Genomic DNA, 8,633 nt, shown 5'->3' with positions numbered 1-8,633 from the left:
CTTAATTTTATATTAAAAATTAAGACTATTTTGCTACAAAATTTCTAAGCTCTTTGATGTTAAAGAGCTTAGATTCTTCTTGAGAGTGATACAAGAGATTTGATCTAAATTGTTACATCTAACTAGAGGACCGGTGTTAACTTTATAACTCAGTTAACTATTGGTTTACACAGTGGATAATAAACATGCTATTAGCCTTTCTAAACTGTCACTTGTCATTTTTATTTATAAAAAAGCAAATCTTCCATTTCTGGCTTAGCATATCTTTAGCATCCCGTGTTCACATTAATCTTCCTTTGTCAATTAATCTTTGCCATTGATCTCGCACACTCTCACTACACCATATATGGCATCTAGCAACACCCAAAAAAAAAGTGTAAAACTGGCCAAAAAATGTTACCTAAAGAAAAAAATTGGGCTATGGTTACACTTTTTGAAAATTTCGTGGTGTTGGATTTGCTCGTGCTACAATAGGGGTCTATGGTAACATATTTTGAACCTTTGGTAACATAGCTGAAAATGTAACAATAGACCTCCTATGCTTACACTTTCAGTATTTATGGTTACAAAAGGCATGTGTAACCATAGTTCTATTATAACACCCATAAAAATCTAGTAACATCAAAAAATATGTTACAATAAACTCTTTCGCAACATCATATATGCTATTGTAACACCAGACGATAAAATAGTTCAATCTTTTGGTAACATATTTATATCTTATTGTAACATTTTTTTAACACTTATGTATTTATTGTAACATTTTTTCATATTTTTATCAACATAAAAATATCTAATAATTACACTTATAACACTCAAAACTTAAATACATATTTAACTTAAAAACTCAAATCTAAAGTTAAAATACAACACAACAATACAAAATTTTAAGTCAACTAAAATAAACAAAGTTTGCAAATTCATCCAAAAGCCACAACATTTAACCACCACTGCACCATAAAATGCCTACTGTAACACCAAAAAAACGTTGTATTAGGGGGTAAATATGTTGCGCTTGCCCCATTTTTAAGCTAAGGTAACATTTTTTTAAAGATAGGTTTTTCCATGTTGCCTTAGGGGTCTAAGGTAACATCTTTGGTGCCTAAGGCAACATCGTGTGTTAACTTGTTTATATGTTGCCTTAGCTTGCTAATGCAACAGAAAGAGAGATCAGTTGTAACTTATTTTTTATGTTACCTTAGAGTTTCAAAATGTTTTTAAAAAAGTGGGACCCACATATAGGACCACAGTTATTACGTGGAATATGGGTCCCATTTTTTCGTATTGTAACATTTTATAAAGCTAATGTAACACTTTTCTAATAAAAAAAATGAAAATTTGTTGATATTTATGCAATCCCAAAAGCAAATTTATTAACCCAACGATCCATCCAACAATACCATTTCATAAAACCGATGTACAATTAAATGTACTATATCTAATACATCCCAAACTTCTTAATCTACTAAATACAAACATTACAAGTCTAATTTACGAGAATCGTAATTAACTCAACTAATCCGGCACTATCTGTATGATGGCAAACTTTGCAGCTTTGGAGCTTCCTCTTCCTAGCTCATTTGAGACTCGCACACTAGACGTTTTATGCAAAAACAAGTACATGTAATGTAAGTGACTAAAAATGCAGTTGTCTTAGTTAAACTGATTTTCCCTTTGATAAGTTATGGCCCAATATATCATCATAAAAATGATATGAAGGATAATCGTAAAACAAAACACAGTTGTTACTACCTTGCTGCAGCCAAAGAACCAAGAGCTATCATCATTTCCCAACCATTGATACTGAGGCTGCCAAAAGAGAAAACATTTATTTCTTAAAATTAAATGATGATGCCAAATTATTACAGTAGAATTGTGTATAAATATATACCAGATGGAAAGGGCATCAATGGCAACCTCTGCATTCTTCATGTTCCCTGTCAAAAGAATTAGTATCGTGTTGTACCACAGTTCGAGGCTGCGAAAGAAATCACATTTCTAAAATTAACACGCAGAGTTTGTGGAATAAAAAATAATGATCATGGTTTATAAGAATATGTATCAAGCAACGGCCTCCAAATGACAGTCGGTGATGTGCTCATTATGCAGAAAGGGTATAAAAAAAGAAATGCAAAATATTAGATGTGTTTGGACATGTCAAGAAGCATAATAACACTATGTCTGGTAATCACGTTTATCAGCGAGCCAGCCAAAGTTTAAATGTAGGCAAGCTGTAAATATTGTGATGTGCACAAAAAGACATGCAAGCTCAGGAGAACAATAAACTGAAATAACAGAGCCATTTTCTCTAAGTACATTTGATACACTAAACCATGTCATACAATGCTCCGCTCATATATACTAATCCCTGAGAGAAGCTGACAGCTACATTGCTAAGTCAAGTTGAATTTGTACAAGTCAATGGATCTGTATATATCTTAAACTTTCTATACATCTGTTGCATATGCATGAGCCCAGTATTATACACTACGAAGTACATTTACATTTTAATTTCAAGACCAATAAAGACAGTACTTAATTCAACTTACAATTGGCAAAGTTCCTTGGGAATATGGCAAAGTCTTACTAATATGGAGGTCCAATCGCTGTGTCCATTTCCATGCATTTGTGCGCCACATTTTTCACTAACAGGTTCACTGAGAATTACAAAATCTAGGCTTAATGTTGAACAGATAGAGCTCGTTAATGGAGATCAGGAGATTAGTTTTTCTTCCTAACCTTCTTATAGCAGAACAACAGAGGAAAACTATGTAGGAAGCCATAATGCCAGAATATAGAAGGCCTCTATTCACCTGCTTTAATCATCAGAATGTCAAAAAAACATAGCAGTTTCTTGCTCTTATATTTTTCTTAAAATATCTAATGAACTTGCGCATCATAAAAGTTGAAATAAGAAGAAGAAAAAGGAATGTGAAATGCACACCTTAGAACTGATTACTTATATATCTAAGACTTATTATATCTTTTACTTTTCTGGCTGCAACGCCAATATCTTACAGGCTAGCCATATCTTCCCTTGAATTGTAACTTGTATATCACTAAATTGTTCTAGCAGGGAGCCTAAGAGGCACATGACAGGGAGCATTGGTATGAGCCTGAGTATACCTTTCGGAACAACTTTAGATACATCATGGCAATAATAAAGAGATAAAATTGCAGAAGTCCAGACCAAAAGATAGTTTTAATCTCACTAGACAAGGAAACTGGAAATACGTCAGTATTGCAACTTCAACAACCTACATTGCATAATCCATGAGAACTCTGATAGAAACTCTGAGACTGCAAAACTTGAAAAATGAAATTAAAGAGTCAGTGTCCAATGTCCAGCAAAGCTGACCGAATATAAAAGATTAGATAGTATTCTCTGAATATAGGTCTGTTAAAATGCATGACCATTCCAAGACATAAACCCAGTTCACGGAAAATAACATTTAATCAAAATCTAACACATTCTATTGAGTTCAGAGATAAGGACATGTTAACTATAGTGCAGATAAAGGAACTAAAACATTAGCTTAAAAAATCATATTTCATTTAAATTGTTCATAAGAGAACACTTAGTCCAACACTATTTCACACTTCAACATACTGCTATGTCGAGACATTCAATTATTCAAAGAGCGCATACTAATACTATCATTAATAATAATGTGTACAGTAGAAGCATAAGACATGAAAACAAGAGTGAAGATTAAAAAAAGACGTTACTTTTTCATGCAAGATATTTAGACTAAATTGTATATCCCTAAATTGTTCTAGCGGGGAGCTTAAGAGGCACACGACAGGGAGAATTGGTATGAGCCTGAGTATACCTTTTGGAACAAATTTAGATACACCATGGCAATAATAAAGAGATAAAACTACAGAAGTTCAGACCAAAAGATAGTTTTTAATCTCCCCGAGTTTCTGCATACATATTTTTCAAACATATCTAGTGAGAACAAGTCATCCCGTAGATATTAAGAAATTGAACTTGATAAATTATGATTAACAAACCTTGTAACCTTTTGGTGCAGAAGTAAATGCGCAAACAGTAAGGTAACCATTAGTTAAAGGGTGTTTGAAATGGGCATATTTTCTTATCAACTTTCTAGAAAAGAAGTTAGTTTATGAAATAAATTCACTCATGATATCACCAAAAAAAGGCGCAAAAGCTCCAAAAATACCAAAAATTAGAATCAAAATACCTAAAATTAAAACTCCAAAGCTCCAATTCTACCAAAGAAGACCCGAAGTCAAAGACATAGAAATTAGTTGAAGGCCCTAATTTAAACTAAAAAATTGAAACCCCATTTCTAAGAAGCCCTAATTTGAAGTTTTCAAATTAGGCACAACCGTAGCTTTGAATCAATTAATTTGTAGACTCATTGATCTAATTATGTAGTCGGTGTGAATAACAAAGAGCGAGAGAGTGAGAATTGGGACTGAGAAATCGGGGTTGGGAGAGAGACAACGGGGTTGGACAGAGACAGAGATGGGTCATAGATTATGGTAAGATAATGGTAGGGGGAGAGAGTGGTAGAGAGAGTAGCGACATAGTACAGAGAGAGTGCCGAGAGAGATGGGTAACGAGAGAGTGTGTGTTGAGAGAGAATGAGAGGCGGAATGAAAGAGAAGTATAACGAGGGAGATGTCAAATTTTTCAATTTGTCTAAAAAAATTGGGCGGCTTTTTGCCCAAAATTTCCCTCTCTGCAAATTACTTGGGCCCATAATTTGGATATATATTCAGGCCCAAACTGCAACAATTATGTAATAATTAATATTCAAATATTTATACAATTTTTATATATTTTAATATATTATATAAATTCGTATATTACATTTTTATATTTTTTTAGTTTTGTTATAAAAATATCGTGTATCATAGATCTCTTATATTAAATTTTTATTAGTATATCGGCTTAGAATCTTGAAAAATGAGTTAAAATTAATATTTAATCTTAAAAATATTATAATTATGTTTTAATACTCTAAGGTGACACTTTGACAAAAATGTTTCAAGCTACAACACTTTCTTCCTAATGCAACATTAGGTTTTTGGCTAAGGTAACATAAAAATCACAATGTTAGATTAGCTCATGAGTACCATATCTAGGGTAACATATTAGGTAACATTCTTCGATGAGGGTTGCGATAGAACTTATATGGTGTAGTGCACATTTCTAATTAAACAAAAATAATCTACAATTCTAACATCAAATTTATCTTCCAACAAGTTCCTCCCTTGCCACAAATAATTTATGTGCTTCCACTTGTGCTTTCTGCAGCTCAACTGTGTGGGACTCAACGGATTTGAGGTCAGCTCAACTGATCAGCTCAACTAGCTTTATTCTCCCATAGGACTATTCAACCGGTCACAAAGCTGCAATTTATCACAGTTCTTAGTGTACGTAAATCATGAATGTCCTTTCTGGGTTTTTTGATACATTAACATTTAACACCATAAAATGAGAGTCTATTCACATCAATTAACAATCGAAACTCTAATTGTCTTGGTTAGTGTAAACGGTAGATTCTACCCCACCATACGATTAATAAAATCTACTGAAGAAAAACAGATGTATATTCATTACCTCATTAACATAACTTAGAATGCGATCCTGGGTCAGATTTTGCTTAAGCTGATTCTACATCCATGCCACTGTCATTTCACAGGTAGAGCACAGAGCATTATGATTCCCGGAGGACCAACCATTTTTCTCATCTACGACACTCTCAATTCCGCTAGCAGGCCTAATAAGTCGTTATTCCTGGATTCTCCTGCAGTTATTGCTCTGTCTTTCTTCTCAACTAATGTTCTGAGCATCAAGGTAATCCTTTTGTTCAAGCTGTTTCTACTTCTATTCTTTTCAGTTGGGATAAATTTGCTTAGCATCGAGTTGAAGTCATTGAAAGGATACTTATATCAGATATTTTCTGAACAAAACTGAAACCTAATTGTTGAGGTAAAAAGGTTGTTTAATTTGCAAAATAATATAATTTCAGTAATATGTTCGATGATATACCTGAAACCAGGAATGTATAAAGTTTGCATTGCTTCCATAACTAGCACCTGGAGCTCTTTTTGCAATTTTAAAATCTTCTTGCCTTCTTCGTAGCTGCTACCAAATGCTGTTCGAGAAATAATATCACCTGTAAGATCCTGAAATTCAGTCCAGACATCGATTTCACATGTTCTATGAGTACCAACTAATTTATTTCAGCGATCAACAAACATCATACAACTATCTGTAAAAACTGGTACCGTTCCCTTTTATAAAAGAATTTTTTTTGTTAATATAGTAAAGATAAAACATTTGATATATGAAGCAAAGCAAAGGAGTCCATCATAAATTTAGATTGTAACCTTTAATTTCTCGAGGTGAAAAGCAGGGCTGATAATACAAAGGCTGCAGTCACTTGGAGAGTTCAAACATCATATACTATAATGGAAATATGCTGCTTGCGTATTCAATTTTTATTTATTATACTGGATATCAGCAACCTTGTTGGACAGCCACCGGTAATTTAAAAATATCATATGGTTCCCTAAGTAACATACAGTCACTACATCAGTTCAAGATATTAGAGTTCAGAAATATTTACCGACCTTCGCACATAAGTTGCGCGCTTGATTCCAATCTATTTCATGATACGGGACATTAAAAATCTCTTTTCTCAAAGAGAGCACAATTGGTGTAATTGGACCAACAAACCTCTTCCCATACAAGTAAGACATAGGTAGATAAACCATCTGACAGTGGCACCACATTCTTCCTGCACAAAAGTGGCAAAAGGAAGGGTATTTCATTATAGAGAAAATGTAGCTTTGTCAAAGCATAAAACACTTTCACTCTAAGATAGTTTTTTTGAAAAACAAATCACCAACTTTTGAAAGAATTAGTTTAGGAGATTATTTTTATATAATTAGATTGATATAATACATGAAAAGTAACAAGCCATCATATGGAAGATATGAACAAAATAGTCATCCCAAAAAGTTAACAACCTGTATATTCCTATTCCTGTAAAGTAGGAGTGTAGTAGTCCTAAACATGAAAACAATAGCTCTAGGTTTCAATGACCATTTTGTTTAAAAAAAAGCATCTGAAAAATTGCCACAACATATGGTACAATTTCTAGGTTTTAGAAATCTTCAGTAATTCATCCCAACCCATTAGCTCTGATGTTGGTACATTTGAGTGAAATAGAAATGTATTCTCCTGATAGATAGGATCAAACCCCCCTGACTTTTGAATTGTTAACCAATATATACATTACACAACATTTGAATTGTTAACCAATATATACATTACACACACATTTGAAACTGCAAAAAACCTAAGGTAAACTACAAAAAACCTAAGGTAAACTACAAAAAACCTAAGATAACCTATACACACAACACAACAATGGGGAAAAATCTGAGCAAAGTACTAAAGTAATACCTGCATTTTCAAGGTCTGGAACTGCAAGAACATTTTGGACAATATATAATACATAAAATCTGCTATAACTGTGAGAAATCCAATTCATAGTATTATACTTCATCGAAACAGACTCACCAGATGTTATTCACTTAACAGTATAAAAAGATTATATACATTAATACAACACATATGTAGCTAGAGAGCGAGAGAATGTACCAGACTTAGGAGGAGAAGGAGAATCGAAAGCGAAAGTAGGAGAATCATCATCATCTAAATTAAGACTCGACGAAAAAGCCTTACTGGGATTCACCTTAGCTTCATCTTCATATCCTATATAAAATCAAACATCAATCCAATCACAATACAATAACACAATTATCAAATCAAACACAAAACACACACAGTAAAAATATAATATAAATCACTTAATAAACAACATTCATCAAAATAAGTAAATCTCTCTCACACACACGAGAGAGAGGGAGGGAGAGAGATTCAAACATCAATGATGATAATAAATGAATCTCTCTCAGAGAGAGAGGGGAGAGATAGAGAGAGAGCGGAACCCACATCAGAATGAGAAAAATTCGACGATTCAATCGCGATTGAAAACCCCAATTACTCAACCCCTAAACCCGACTGAAAAAAGCTCTATTAAAAAGAAACCCGCAATTACTCAACCCCTAAACCCAACTGAGAAGACTCTGATAGCTCCGAACCCTAATTCATCTTCTGCAATAGCTATGAATCCAAATGTTTGTGTGTGTTTTGATGTGTGAGAGTGTGACGAGAGTGTTTGTGTGTGTTTTTTAGATGAGGTTCGGAGATGAGCGAGCTATTAGTTAGTTTTGGGCAGCCCAAAAATAAATTTGGTCCAAAAAAAGAGGCGCCTAAAACATTGTCCAAAGGAAAAAAAAAACCTCCTGACACATTTTTTGATATCAATACTAACATTTTTTTATGTTACAATAGCAATTTGCTCCTATCTATGGTAACACTTATTAATCTCTACTGTAACGTTAAAAAAATATGTTAGCTTAGATCAATTTTGGGGGATGTAAGGTAACATTTTTGCTTGTAACACCAAAAAAAGTGTTGGGAGAGGCCATATATGGTGTAGTGTCTTCAAGCTGCTTTTTGTAGACTTGTCAATCCAGTTGTTGGATTGTTTGTTGATTGTTTATCTTGAATATTGAACTGA

At 33.4% G+C, this 8,633-nt stretch overlaps 1 long non-coding RNA gene across 7 annotated transcripts; it reads right to left on the bottom strand.

The window, feature by feature from the left end:
* Window positions 1-5,004: 5,004 nt before the first annotated feature.
* Window positions 5,005-8,278, bottom strand: LOC141713024 (uncharacterized). Of its 7 annotated transcripts, none has more exons than XR_012571776.1 (6): window positions 8,003-8,278; window positions 7,649-7,762; window positions 6,613-6,779; window positions 6,029-6,165; window positions 5,597-5,890; window positions 5,007-5,385 (listed from the first exon to the last, which is right to left on the bottom strand). It is a non-coding gene; the product is annotated as an uncharacterized LOC141713024 (long non-coding RNA). The 7 variants fall into 7 exon arrangements; XR_012571772.1 differs by having other exon boundaries at window positions 5,008-5,385; window positions 5,597-5,956; window positions 6,029-6,155; XR_012571774.1 differs by having other exon boundaries at window positions 5,008-5,385; window positions 5,597-5,956; window positions 6,036-6,155.
* Window positions 8,279-8,633: the final 355 nt, after the last annotated feature.

The sequence above is a fragment of the Apium graveolens genome, chromosome 3, assembly GCF_009905375.1.
Source record: "Apium graveolens cultivar Ventura chromosome 3, ASM990537v1, whole genome shotgun sequence".
Taxonomy (NCBI): Eukaryota; Viridiplantae; Streptophyta; class Magnoliopsida; order Apiales; family Apiaceae; genus Apium; species Apium graveolens.
The sequence above is the reverse complement of the archived record's forward strand: the minus strand, read 5'-3'. Positions and strand labels throughout refer to the sequence as shown.